Source organism: Lactuca saligna, chromosome 7 (assembly GCF_052625555.1).
Source record: "Lactuca saligna cultivar CGN05327 chromosome 7, ASM5262555v1, whole genome shotgun sequence".
In the NCBI taxonomy this organism is placed as follows: Eukaryota; Viridiplantae; Streptophyta; class Magnoliopsida; order Asterales; family Asteraceae; genus Lactuca; species Lactuca saligna.
In genome coordinates, this window is record NC_136423.1 from 56,841,997 (window position 1) to 56,856,787 (window position 14,791).

Consider the following 14,791-nt stretch of genomic DNA (forward strand, 5'->3'; position numbering starts at 1 on the left):
CATGTGTTTACAGCCAAGGAGCATGCTTGGGCCGTAAACAAATAATAAAAGGGTTTTTATGCCTTTAAACCCCTCCAAACCAACTTTGGGACTTAGATACGACTATATGGATTACCAATTCGGACTTAGAACACATTAAACATGGTTTTTGAGGAGTCAACATGAGTTTACTTCCCAAGAACATGCTTGGGCCGTAAACTCATCCTCATGGAGAGTAAACTCATTTTCAAGTGTTAAAAAGCCATGTAAACACACCATTAGCCTTGGAATACATCCTAGAACCAACCAAAATCAATTTAGGGGCCTTAAACACAATGAAATCCTTCCATTTGGGTGTTTACGGCCATGACTCCCCAAGAACAAGTTCCAGGGCCGTAAACTCCTTTTCATAGGTCAAATGGTGCCTAAAATTCATCCCAAGGCTTGGAAAAATAGTTTGAATCACATGTGATTGTCCTAGCTTCACCAAATAAATTAAGGATTGAGCATGGGGGAGTTTACGGCCGTAAAATCCATGTTTACTGCTGTAAACTCCAATAAATGGTCCTTAAGTGAGTTTAATCCATTCCAAGGCCCTAGAATTAAACCTATCTAATTTTCCCAAGTGTTAGCATGCCATTTAGCACCATAAAACCCTCAACCATGAGTTCACGGCCGTGAACTCATGTGGTTAAGGTCTTAGGGATGAAAACTCCATAAGGAGTTTACTCTTGAAGAGTAAACTCAATTCCCAAGTCCCACACATCCGTAGATGTCACCCGGGTCACTCCAAATACTTAATTTGAAGTGTTTTCGCGTCTTGGAGTGTGTAATCATATCTAATTAGTGATTTAAAGTCTAATTAGATACATTTGTATACCATTTCATATTACATAGGAACCTCGCGCATTATCAAGCCCCGAACCGACAAATAGCATCCAAATCCCTCACGTTTTCTCACCTAGTGAGTTCATACCCCTACCATTTTTCAATATTTTTCACTGTTTTCAGGGGGGAATATGTAACGCCCGTAGATCCGGGCTAGTCAATTTAGAGATAATAGGGGTCGAATATGGCTTTTCGATAAAATATTATTTAGAATAAATAATTTGAAACAAGTTGTAGTATATGTCACAAGGTTTCCGTAGATATAAAGAACGCCGAAATTCGAGTTATAACGAAGAAGTTATAACTCGTCGAAGTTTCGCGACAGAACCGGCACGGCACCGGGAAGCGTAAAAAGTGAATTTACGATAGAGCGATATTTAGCCTTAGTGATCTAAACGAAAGTCGTAGAATATGTTAAACCGAGAAAATCCATAAAAAGAACGCCCAAATCTGACTTCGTATGAAGAAGTTATGATTTTTCTAAGATTCGGCTTAGCAGTGTACAGCCCGAAACTCGAATATTAGATCGAGCGATTTTTAGCCGACACGACCTAAACAAGAATCGAAGATCTTATTATTAGTAGCGCAACGATAAAAAGACAGATGAAAATGGACATCGGATGAAGAAGTTATGAGATTTTAACGGACCAATCATGTCCCGGCCTGTTAAAAATATAACTTTAAAAATAAAGTCAAAATTAGCCGACGGAGTCTAAACGAAAGTTGTAGAGTACGTCTCCACCTACACGTGGATATAAATAACGTCAAAAACGGAGTTCGTATGAACGAGTTACAAATTATAATAACATATTTACGTATTAAAATGAAGTATAAATCATATATACGTAGACATATATATACATATGTATATATCATTAGAAAGGTATCGACGATGCGGTCATTATAAGACTATTGTTGAGTTCTTTCGACATTATTTTAGTACAAATATCGTTAAATCTATTTAAAATAGTATTATAAAGGGGTGTTTAGTTGTTTATATAACTAAAAGGTCATTAAGTAATTATGGAGGGTAGTTTTTGTAAATTCAATTACTATAAATAAGAGGCTTGGGCTCTCATATTTCTTGCACCATTCTCTTGATTTAAGAGTCTTTCACTCCTTATCCCCCGAGCATTTCGGTCCCTCGTGATTCGACTTCTCTTTCTGTAGTTTTAGTATAGTAAGGTGAGCGTTGAAGCGCTGCACGAATCTTTCTTAGAAAGATTCAGCGACGGAGTTCTGCCCCTACAGAGCCCGACTCCTAGCTAAAATCCCCTTGTAAGTAAGTTATGCTTACCCTATTTTAAATATAGTTTATATTTAAAATTATTATTGTTATTATAAATTTATAATAAATATTTGAGCTATTATTATGACTTATATAAGTGTCGTTATAATATCTTTTTAACTACTCGCGGTACGGGGAATCTGGTTTAAAGGGCCGCATAGGGTTCTTGGATTTCAGAAGTGCTATATGCCAAAATGGTCCTGCCCTCCGGTGTTTTATGTCTGGCCTCTGTCTGTACATAGTGGTTGGAAAGTATTGTTTAAATGCTTATATAATAATAATAATAATAAGACTAATAATTAGTCATGGTAAATATTAGACTAAAATCTAGTGGTAATAATACTAGGTTTCGTCGAAGGAAACTATTTTAAAGTAAACGAAGCGCTGTCCAAGTACCGAGTCACCACCTTCTCAAGTGAGTGCATAGTCCCTTTCATCTTACACATAGATATGAAGTATTTTAATATAAATTACGTGCTGTGTGTGCATATTATGTGAATACTTGTTGTCTATGCTGGGTGAAAGATTTTTATACATGTTTTAAATGATTTAAACTGTATATGTATTTTATATCTACAAAATGTGTTGGGTAAAACATGGGTAGATGAAATAGTTGTTTTGTGATAACACGATGGGAGACATTAATGTTGTCAGTGATCCAATCATCTAGTGGAGTATAGATGATGACCATGGGCGATACTAGACGGTCCGGTGGAACGCTAGTAAGCTCGTAACCTGTAGGTGTTTTTGAACTAGGTGCTCATTAGGTATTTTGAACTGAGTGTGTTCACTACGTATCTTTGAACCGATTGTGTTCACTAGGTATTTTGAACTAAGTGTGTTCACTAGTTACTTTTGAACTAAGTGTTTACCAAATGTTTCGGACTACGTGTTCACCAGATATATTCTATAAGCCTTGGTAATGATGGACTTCGTGTCGATTCCTTAGGATGATCCTTAGGAATAAATAAACAAGGAATAGCTGAGTCTTAGGGTAGATCCTTAAGACTAAAGAAGATAATGGGGATGGGTAATTGGGCTGATTGTTTGGTTGTTTAAACATAATAATTATATTATTGTGGGTTGAAAACCCTATCTACTCACCAGGTTTCCCAACCTGACCCACTCAGTTTATTTATATCACAGGTGTTGATACGAAGTCACTTTACACTGAGAGATTTAGAGAGATGTAGATCACTAGTGTAAATAAATGTAAGTTCTGTTTATGCTTATGTTCATGTATTGACGATGACATCCCAAACGTTTTAAAATGAATAAAGTACGTTTCTTCGGAAATGTTTTTTAACGTATTTATCATGTTTTTCTGGGAACAAATTCTGCAACATGTTTATTAAAAGAAGAACTCTGATTTTTATAAAGCATAAACAAAATCGGTCTTTTCTGGCCGTGAAAATGGGGATGTCACAGTTGGTATCAGAGCATTAGTTTAAGCGAACTAGGAATATGGATTTATTTCTAGACTTAAACTTAGAATGCTAAGCGATGATTGCGAGGTGTGAGCACTAGCTTAATTTAAGAATGATGCCTAAATTACTTTTATGTGCTAAATGATTTGTTATGCTATAGTTTGATCGGATCTATGGTCTGTTGCCGACCGGATCCGGAAACCTTATGTGTTTAGGATTCTAAACGTACAAATACGATATTAGAACTAGCATATAAACGTTTTGGAGCGATAAGGATGATTTAAACATCAATCCTATGTAAGGGTCTAGATTCACCTTATTCGGTGTATAGATCAAGATGGCAAGGACCCGTAGCGGAAACGTGAATGCAAATGAGAATAGGAACCAACCCCCAGTGGTTCAGCAAATACCTGTTGTAGAAGAAGTTGCACCTGAGCCAGTCACCATGGATGGAGTTCAAGCCATGATTCAGGTTATGCTAGCTGAACAAAGGGAAGAAATGAGGCGGATGTTGAATAGGGATGAACCTACTATGCCCACTGAGCAACCCGAGCTGATTCCCGAGCAATCGGAGGAAGGGAACTACAGCCGCCAAGTGAGTCAAGTGGGGACTCAAGGTGATCAAAGGGATGGCCCGGAGAGGAGAAACGACAAGGATGGGCGAATGTACAAGAATTTCTTGGGTGCGAAACCACCAAGTCTCTCAAGAAGCCCAAATCCTGTTGAGATTATGGATTGGATCTCCGAGATGGAGATGGTGTTTGAGAGCTGTGACTGTAGCGAGAAACAGAAGACCGTCTTCGTTGTAAGACAACTGAAAACTGGAGTTTTGGGCTGGTGGAAGCTATTGGCAGATACGATGCCACGAGGAGAAGCCTTAAGGATGTCATGGGAAGAGTTCTTGGAACAGTTAAAAATGCAGTACTGCTTAGAGATAGATCTGGTAGACCTAAACAACGAGTTTCAGAACCTGAAGAAAGGGAAGATGAGTGTTGATGAGTATGCCACCGCATTCACCGAGAGGATGAAGCTATTCCCCTACTTGGTGCCTACTGAACTCTCCAAGATTGATAGGTTTGCTAACGGATTACCCACTGACTTTGGCCCAATGGTCAAAATGGCAACTACCTTGAAAACAACTGTTAGGGCGGCTAAGAATGTAGAGGCCCAGATAAGTGAAAAGGGTCTAGAAAAAGATAAGGTAGGAGAAAAGCGGAAGTTTGAAGGATCTTCAAGGTCCAACAAGGAGAGAAAATTATCGAAGCCTGGAGGAGGAGGTGAAGCAAGATGGTGTGATAAATGCAAGAAGAAACACTTTGGAAAATGCGGCGAAGAGGTGACATATTTCAAGTGTGGAAAGTCTGGGCATTACGTTAATGAGTGTACATCCAGTAAGAGGTTGTGTTATGATTGTAAAGAAGGGGGGCATCTTTCAAGGAATTGCCCAAAGAAAAATAAAGTAGCAAGACCAGAAACGCCACCGAGGCCAAGGGCATTCCACATGATCCTCGACGAAGCAGAAAATAATGCGAGGAACCAAGGATGAGGAATTCATACCTGAAGATCAAGCTATGAGGTAGCCAAAGAGATACAACCATATGATGTAGCCTATTAAAGGCATAGTCTAGGGTGAACTTGAACACCTATGTAATGGTTTCAAGAAATAATAAAATCTTTGTTTTGTTATCTGGTGTGTTAAATTGTTATGTGATTTTCTTGAATGGTGACTTGGAAAACTGCGAGACAATACTTGGGACGAGTATGAGTAGGTGTGAAAGGTAGTAGATGCATATACTACCGGAAGCACAGGACTCACGCTTGGATCAGGGAAAGTCACAAGGTTACCAAGAAGCTAGTAATTGATTTCGTTTTATTCAAGTATGTCGTTACCATTGTTTCGGTAATGACTAAGAAAATTGTTGTTATCCCGACCCTAGTGGTCATATCACATTGAGTCCGACTACAATGAGTAGGTTACGTGGTTCAGAGAACCAAGTTTGATGTAGCGTATGACTTAAACCAAACGACTGAAATCAAAGCGATCAATAGAAGTATCGCGGTCATTGTTAAAAAAGTTGGTAGCTAGAAATGCTACATGTTAAAATGTGATTATATCACATTAGACCATGAAGGAAGGCATGTTTCATTCCGGAATTTGACTCAAAGAGAGCTGAGTCTAAACGTTGTTACGTACGATAATAGGTCATTAGAATATGACACCTCGATCAATTGTAGCAATCAAATTAACTTGTCCTAAGAAGAAGAAGGTGTCTCTGATAAAGAATGAGCTTGTGACACGAAGGTCATGACTGAAAGTCTAACAAGCAGGTGCAAGACCAAGCACCGCCTGCAATCAAGGAGTCCAAGAGTTAGATACCCATTCGAAGCAACATAGAAGTTACAGTTACTACCTATGATGAAGAGATAATGTATGGAGTCATTATACTGCCATGTTTCGTTGATGATTCCGGGATGTAATCATCCTAAGTGGGAGATAATTGTAACGCCCGTAGATCCGGGCTAGTCAATTTAGAGATAATAGGGGTCGAAAATAACTTTTCGACAAAATATTATTTAGAATAAATAATTTGAAACAAGTTGTAGTATATGCCACAAGGTTTTCGTGCATATAAAGAACGCCGAAATCCAAGTTATAACGAAGAAGTTATGACTCGTCGAAGTTTCGCAACGTAACCGGCACGGCACTGGGAAACGTAAAAAGTGAATTTACGATAGAGAGATATTTAGCCTTAGTGATCTAGACGAAAGTCGTAGAATATGTTAAATCGATAAAATCCATAAAAAGAACGCCCAAATCTGACTTCGTATGAAGAAGTTATGATTTTTCTAAGATTCGGCTTAGCAGTGTACAGCCCGAAACTCGAATATTAGATCGAGCAATTTTTAGCCGACATGACCTAAACAAGAATCTAAGATCTTATTATTAGTAGCGTAACGATAAAAAGACAGACGAAAATGGACATCGGATGAAGAAGTTATGAGATTTTTAACGGACCAATCCTGTCCCGGCCTGTTAAAAATATAACTTTAAAAATAAAGTCAAAATTAGCCGACGGAGTCTAAACGAAAGTTGTAGAGTACGTCTCCACCTACACGTGGATATAAATAACGTCAAAAACGGAGTTCGTATGAACGAGTTACAAATTATAATAACATATTTACGTATTAAAATGAAGTATAAATCATATATACGTAGACATATATATACATATGTATATATCATTAGAAAGGTATCGACGATGCGGTCATTATAAGACTATTGTTGAGTTCTTTCGACATTAGTTTAGTACAAATATCGTTAAATCTATTTAAAATAGTATTATAAAGGGGTGTTTAGTTGTTTATATAACTAAAAGGCCATTAAGTAATTATGGAGGGTAGTTTTTGTAAATTCAATTACTATAAATAAGAGGCTTGGGCTCTCATATTTCTTGCACCATTCTCTTGATTTAAGAGTCTTTCACTCCTTATCCCCCGAGCATTTCGGTCCCTCGTGATTCGACTTCTCTTTCTGTAGTTTTAGTATAGTAAGGTGAGCGTTGAAGCGCTGCACGAATCTTTCTTAGAAAGATTCAGCGACGGAGTTCTGCCCCTACAGAGCCCGACTCCTAGCTAAAATCCCCTTGTAAGTAAGTTATGCTTACCCTATTTTAAATATAGTTTATATTTAAAATTATTATTGTTATTATAAATTTATAATAAATATTTGAGCTATTATTATGACTTATATAAGTGTCGTTATAATATCTTTTTAACTACTCGCGGTACGGGGAATCTGGTTTAAAGGGCCGCATAGGGTTCTTGGATTTCAGAAGTGCTATATGCCAAAATGGTCCTGCCCTCCGGTGTTTTATGTCTGGCCTCTGTCTGTACATAGTGGTTGGAAAGTATTGTTTAAATGCTTATATAATAATAATAATAATAAGACTAATAATTAGTCATGGTAAATATTAGACTAAAATCTAGTGATAATAATACTAGGTTTCGTCGAAGGAAACTATTTTAAAGTAAACGAAGCGCTGTCCAAGTACCGCGTCACCACCTTCTCAAGTGAGTGCATAGTCCCTTTCATCTTACACATAGATATGAAGTATTTTAATATAAATTACGTGCTGTGTGTGCATATTATGTGAATACTTGCTGTCTATGCTGGGTGAAAGATTTTTATACATGTTTTAAATGATTTAAACTGTATATGTATTTTATATCTACAAAATGTGTTGGGTAAAACATGGGTAGATGAAATAGTTGTTTTGTGATAACACGATGGGAGACATTAATGTTGTTAGTGATCCAATCATCTAGTGGAGTATAGATGATGACCATGGGCGATACTAGACGGTCCGGTGGAACGCTAGTAAGCTCGTAACCTGTAGGTGTTTTTGAACTAGGTGCTCATTAGGTATTTTGAACTGAGTGTGTTCACTACGTATCTTTGAACCGAGTGTGTTCACTAGGTATTTTGAACTAAGTGTGTTCACTAGTTACTTTTGAACTAAGTGTTTACCAAATGTTTCGGACTACGTGTTCACCAGATATATTCTATAAGCCTTGGTAATGATGGACTTCGTGTCGATTCCTTAGGATGATCCTTAGGAATAAATAAACAAGGAATAGCTGAGTCTTAGGGTAGATCCTTAAGACTAAAGAAGATAATGGGGATGGGTAATTGGGTTGATTGTTTGGTTGTTTAAACATAATAATTATATTATTGTGGGTTGAAAACCCTATCTACTCACCAGGTTTCCCAACCTGACCCACTCAGTTTATTTATATCACAGGTGTTGATACGAAGTCACTTTACACTGAGAGATTTAGAGAGATGTAGATCACTAGTGTAAATAAATGTAAGTTCTGTTTATGCTTATGTTCCTGTATTGACGATGACATCCCAAACGTTTTAAAATGAATAAAGTACGTTTCTTCGAAAATGTTTTTTAACGTATTTATCATGTTTTTCTGGGAACAAATTCCGCAACATTTTTATTAAAAGAAGAACTCTGATTTTTATAAAGCATAAACAAAATCGGTTTTTTCTGGCCGTGAAAATGGGGATGTCACAGAATACAAGCAAAGTACAAGTAATACTTGTACTCAAAACTTATTTTATATATGTAGTGTTTCATACTACTTATGTTTTTTACACTGTTAATCATATCAGATAACCGTTTGAACTTGCAGATTTCATTATCATAGTATTTGTGAAAAACGTTATAAATTGACGTATTTATATTTTCACAAATAATTTTCCTCATACAATAGTTAAAAACATAACCTTTAAACTTTGAACAGGAAACTTAATAAATTGTTTTATCCTCGGTAACACCCCACGGAGATACGCGAGTAAAGGATAGTAGATAGAACTTTTGTATTGTCCTTAATAAAACACCCCTAGACACGAGTGTGAAGGATAGGTATCATTGGAACTCAGTTAGGTCCTAGTTAGTACTCCCCCTAGACACGAGAGTAAAGCACCATTAGAACAGGATATCCGTATTGATAATTTCAGTTTTAAAGTCATGAATCTTAAAGATTAGAGACACGTCCTTTGCAACACTTCCTAGGCATGAAAGTGGAGGACCGCCCCCGTAACCAGAATCTCCGTAAAGTGGAGAGCGCGACTTGAGTGTATAGATCTATACGGGACTGACTATCCTGCACCTGGCTGCTAGCTACAGCCGAACCAAAAGGTTCAAGGGTGACAAAAGTCATAGAAGATATTGGCCACGTCTCGAGTCATATCTGTTCTGTAGTATGGTTATGGAAATCGTAATCAAGATTATGATAACTTTATATTTAGTTATTAGTTTTATATATGTTGTAAAACTAATGTACACTTAAAGGGAACCAAACTTTCAGGAAACTTCGCACACACACACTTTAAGTATGGTAGATACTTATACGTTACTTTCAGGTTCGATAACACTTCACAAACACTTTAGGAAAATATAGGATTTTCCTGGGATAACAATTGAACATAAACGGAACCGTACAATATAACAGTTAACCAAACATTACTTTTAAGAAAATATGGGATTTTCTTGGGTCGTAACATTTTCAGAAACTAAAAGGAAACTCGTACATTTTCAGAAAGCAAAAGCGCTTATGAACTCACCAGCTTTATGCTGATTTTAAAACTGCTTGTATTCTCAGGTCCGCATTAGACAGGTACCCGATGATCCTTTTGCAGAAGACGGAGTGCATCGAAAACACATCTTGATTTTGTTTATATATACATATGTATAACACTGTACAACTTTACTTTTGAACAAATGTAAATTTCAATATGTAATGTAATGGTTGTTTACATGCTTACTATGTACATTGGTTGCGATATTCATGACGTCCTCCGCCCCGGAACGTTTCCGCCTTTGGTTTCGGGGTGTGACATTACTTTGTGAAATAGATGAAATGAAGACATTTCCAATCATACTGATTTCACAACTCTCAATTCTTATCATAAGTCACTACTAGAAAAACAGCCTTTTACGATGCTCATTGCACGTCGTAAAAGGCTCAGACGACTCGCAAATGCGTGTCAAGGAAGGCCCTGTCATAAAGAGAGATGACACGCATTTACGATGTGTAATTACGACACGCGTTTACGACACGCAATGCGTATCAAGGAAGACCCTGTCATAAAGGAAGACGACACACATTCGTGTGTCGTAGCCTTACGTCGCACGTGTTAATGACACGCAATGCGTATCAAGAAAGCCCCTGTCAAGAAAGGTCATGTCATAAATGAAGATGATACACATTTTTGCGTATCATAATTTTTCTTGTTTAAAAAAATATTATTTATAGATTTAATTATTTTCAAATTAAATTTGTATTTAATGTTTCATAATAGAAAATAAAATATCATATACAAAAAATAGAATCCATTGCATAAATGTAATGTCATACAAATAATCATTCCATGGAAAAATAAAACAAATCAATAGAAGTTGTAACAAAAATTTACAAACTAATAGTTCTAATAACCTAATGTGTGCCTCACTGTAAACAAGATTTGTGCTGCTTTTTTTAAATGTGTGCCTCACTTGTCTCCACTCTTCCTTAGTAACACCGCTCAAGGACTAAATGTATGAACTTGCTCAAAGTATCTATATTGCCTGCAAAAAAAATACTACAAAATAAGTGTGAAGATGGATTGTTACAGTGTAAGAGAAGTAAAGAACCTTGAGCTTCCTCCAATGGGACAAATGGGTAGTCAGACTTGATAAACTTTGCAACACGTATATCTCCCAATGCAAGATCAACATTAAGGTAATGGGGAACAACATCACCTAAAATCATATAATATTTATATACCCCTAGACTAGATAGAGCTTTGCTACAAATAGCAACCTACTTTATTTACTCTGTTTACCAAACCAATGTATAGGAATGGAACCTACTTTACTTTACTCTCTTATGGTATATGAACATGATTAGGATAGGTTGTGTTTGCTATATTTTGGTAAAGGGCATTCATTCATTCATTCTCATGTGTTTTGCAAATAGAAGACATTAGATTTAGATGAGAGCTTTTTGGATTTGGATGATAGACTAAAACTTAATAAATGAATGAATGAATTAGGATGACCTTTGATCTAAACTGAAGAGTTGGATCGGTACTTCGGGAAACAAGCCTAGCAAGTGGAAGCATCTCATCAATTTCAGCACGTGGAACCTCAAGCCTCATTCTCCAGCGACCCATAGAAGATATCACACTCCCTAAATTACCAGTCATTGCTCCTCTTAGTAAGCCTCATTCTCCAGCAACACGTATTCGCCTTGAAGCTCATACTGGCTATTGCTTTGTTCCAAAACAACCTTCTCAACAGTTACCTGAACCAAACTAAAATTAAAATCTCAAAGGGAAAATTAAATATATAACTATTATTTGAAACAAAACATCTGATTTAACTCAACTAGTAACCAACTGTGGTGAACTAGAAAGAGAGCATTCTGAAAAAATCAAAGAGTTGACCAATTATGTAGACGTCCCTACTTAAAACTTGTTCTCCATTTCCACCCGCAACCTACATATGTAAAAAGATTAGACAAAAATTAAATAAATTTCTTTCATTTATTTTTCTTTTTCATAATCTTGTTATGCTGCCTCAACAAGGTTTCTAATTTAAGCCACCCGTCTGTTCACTAACTCATGTGTGCTTCCATCACCATCAATGGTGGTTGTGTCTTTGGTCAACACTTACCTCCTCTCTTATTACAGTTCATGTATGCAATAGAAATTTTAAAAGTTTAGGGACCAAATGTAGTCATAGCGAATAGTTGGAAGACAGATTTCAACCAAAACCCTTTGGAAATTGAGATATGAACTTTGAACAACTATCATGGAATCCAGCAAGATTTGAACAATCTAAAAGGCTAAAACACTCCACACGGTTTCCCATCTGCATCACATTATCACAACACAAAAGATGTTTACTTTTTATACTAAAAATCCTCACAATGGATAAAAAGATACAAAATTACCTCGCTCCTCGTTATGCTGCTTATTTTCCCCAAGGTACTTCTTATATTGCCAAGCAATCCGCAAATCCTTCTACAAGCTCATAAAAAGGCAGAATTTACATTAATACAGTTGTAGTTGTGAAGAGAAAGATGCATGTTCCTAAGGGCAAAATGGGAAAAAGTAAAGTAGTACCTGTTCTGCATCAGTGTTACGAGATTTGTCATCTTTGGGGACTAAAGTAGTTGGCAAGGATCCAAGAAAGGCTCTAGGGTTTTTGACTGGGCTTGCATAAAGAACAAGTTGGTTGTGTACTAGTCCCTGAGACATGAAAGTCCTTAACAAAAGCATATGATGAGGTGCTTCAGTGTCTTCCATGATCATTACCAGACTTCGTAAATGGAATCCCCCACCTAAAATCTCTAGATATTACAGAAACAATTCATCCATTAGGAAATTGTTGTCATACTTGTTTAGATGCTTTAATAAAATATAAAAAGGGGGTATTGGGATTACTATCAAGATCCGGTATGCCTGATGAAAGAAAGATTGTTCCATTTGGTCCATACTTGAGACCAGGGACAGAAGAGGTAGGTGCAGCTGAAAAGTTCTTTGAGAAACTACTTGTCCGGACTTTGCTAGTAGCCATAAATATCGGATAGTTTTTTAATCCTCCTGAGAAATAAGAACAAACAGATCAAACAGGTAAACAACATATATAATGATTTTGGAGTAAATGATTTTATAAATAATCATATATAATGTTTGTAGGATACTTGAACAGCATCAATTTTGGAAGGAAACTACCAAAGCAGATATGCAATCTATTCCACATCGCTCATTAGTGTAAACTAGAAGTTCTCCAAACAGGATTTGAAGATAAATTAATTTATAACTCTCTGAACCATAGTCCGCGTGAACTCCATGGCAATCAGCGTCTTCATGATTCCGAAGGAACGAGACAAGATCGATTCTAGCTTTGCCCAAAAACCCTAGCTTCCGTGGCCCTGTGAGCATTCATTGACAAACAAGACCCTAACCCTTTGATCATGGTGACCAGAAACCCTTCAATTTCAATTGGAACCGAAACCCAAGTTCCAGAAATAGTTGATTTTGTTGCCCTGTGAATGTAAAGTGTTCAATTTCTTGTGAGAAATGAAGCAATAAGGATCGATCTATGGAGGATGTGGGTCGTAATTTGAAGGATGGAAAAAACCCTAATTTGAGGATGTGGGTCGATTTTCGGTATGCAAAGCCGACGGGGTGCTTATAAAAAGCTTTGAGAAGCAACTGAGCCAGTGTTCTTATCAAAAGCTTTGAGAAGCTTTGAGAAGCATCATAAGTCGTAACAACGATACATGCATTCTTCATGTTTCTTTCTCTTTTCGTCTCTGCCTCAGAGGGAGACTAGGGCTTGAAATTTCTTGATCTTCAGAGAGACATTAAAGCAGAGATCTGATGAGACGATTAACAAGTAAGGTCAGGAGTAGGGGAGAAGCGGATTGGAGAGGAGGGAGAGGAGAGAGTCGATTGTGAAGATGAAAGATAGAAAAAAGGTAGAAAAGAACAAGGCGGGTTTTTAAAATTTTGGGGATTTCATTTCCCCCTATCTACTAAACGAACGCGCGTTCATTAAAATTATAAAGCGACACTCACAGACGACGCGCGTTTAAGATACGGTGCCCTCCATGTTTTTTTTTCTTATAACACTAAATTAAGGGCACGCAATAATGCGTGACCTAAATCCTTAAATTTTTTGAAGAGATGACACCTTTTTAATGTCGATCTCTTTTGCGTAACATAGATCAATGAGCGCCGTGGTTTGCGCGTCGTAAAAGGGTCTTTTTCTTGTAGTGAGTATAAGAATATCAAATTCTTTTCACTTATAGAACATGGTAGATTCTAACATTTTATGCAATGATCCTTTCGTAAAGTCATGGATCAAAATCATAAAGACTTGTCCAATCTCTATAAAAAAAACAATTCTATAGATATGATGTCTGAAAGTACATTCCTTTGAACATCCTTTCTTGCATAAAAGTTTCTAATCCAGACATAGATTCTCAATATCCAACTCCCAATATGGAAAGATTTCCATATTTTCCATATGAAAACTCATTCTTAATAGAATCTTATATATTCATAATAATGTCGATATGGTCCATCCAATACCATACTTCCAACTACTCACAAACAACTAATCTTTAGCGAACTGTGGATCATCCTTTGATAGTTGTTTAATTATTTTAGTCAAAAACCGGTTCTAGTCCTTTTTCCCTCTTAATGCGCTAGACATTTGGAAAATTTTTGAATGGTCAAATATTATAGCATTTACAAACGATCCTTTACCTGAAGCGTATGGGACACGATGCATAATGTCTTACATAAAGATCTAATACTTTATCAATCTTCTGCCATAAAATTTTTATGTGTCACGTTCTTACAATTCGAACTATGAAGAGGGATACCATAATCATAATCGAAATTTAAGAACACACTATGTATACTTTGACTAAATTTATTAAAATTTCTCAATCTAAGCTTTAGATTTTGAAATGAAGCATAATATTCTCTCCCTTAATTATAGCAAAACAACTTTTCAACCCTTGCGACTTTGCAAAGTATAACTCTTGTTTTCTATAATTATTATTGCTAACTTGCAATACTTGCCATAATAATCATACAAGCACAACTTTTATGTTCCTACTATCATCATGATTATTA

General features: G+C 36.5%; 1 pseudogene across 1 annotated transcript; it reads right to left on the reverse strand.

Moving 5' to 3' along the window:
* Positions 1-11,349: 11,349 nt before the first annotated feature.
* LOC145006967 (elongator complex protein 4-like) lies at positions 11,350-12,736 on the reverse strand (annotated as a pseudogene). The gene is made up of 6 exons (XR_013662975.1): positions 12,584-12,736; positions 12,263-12,489; positions 11,912-12,160; positions 11,610-11,633; positions 11,531-11,559; positions 11,350-11,439 (listed from the first exon to the last, which is right to left on the reverse strand). The product of XR_013662975.1 is annotated as an elongator complex protein 4-like (transcript).
* Positions 12,737-14,791: the final 2,055 nt, after the last annotated feature.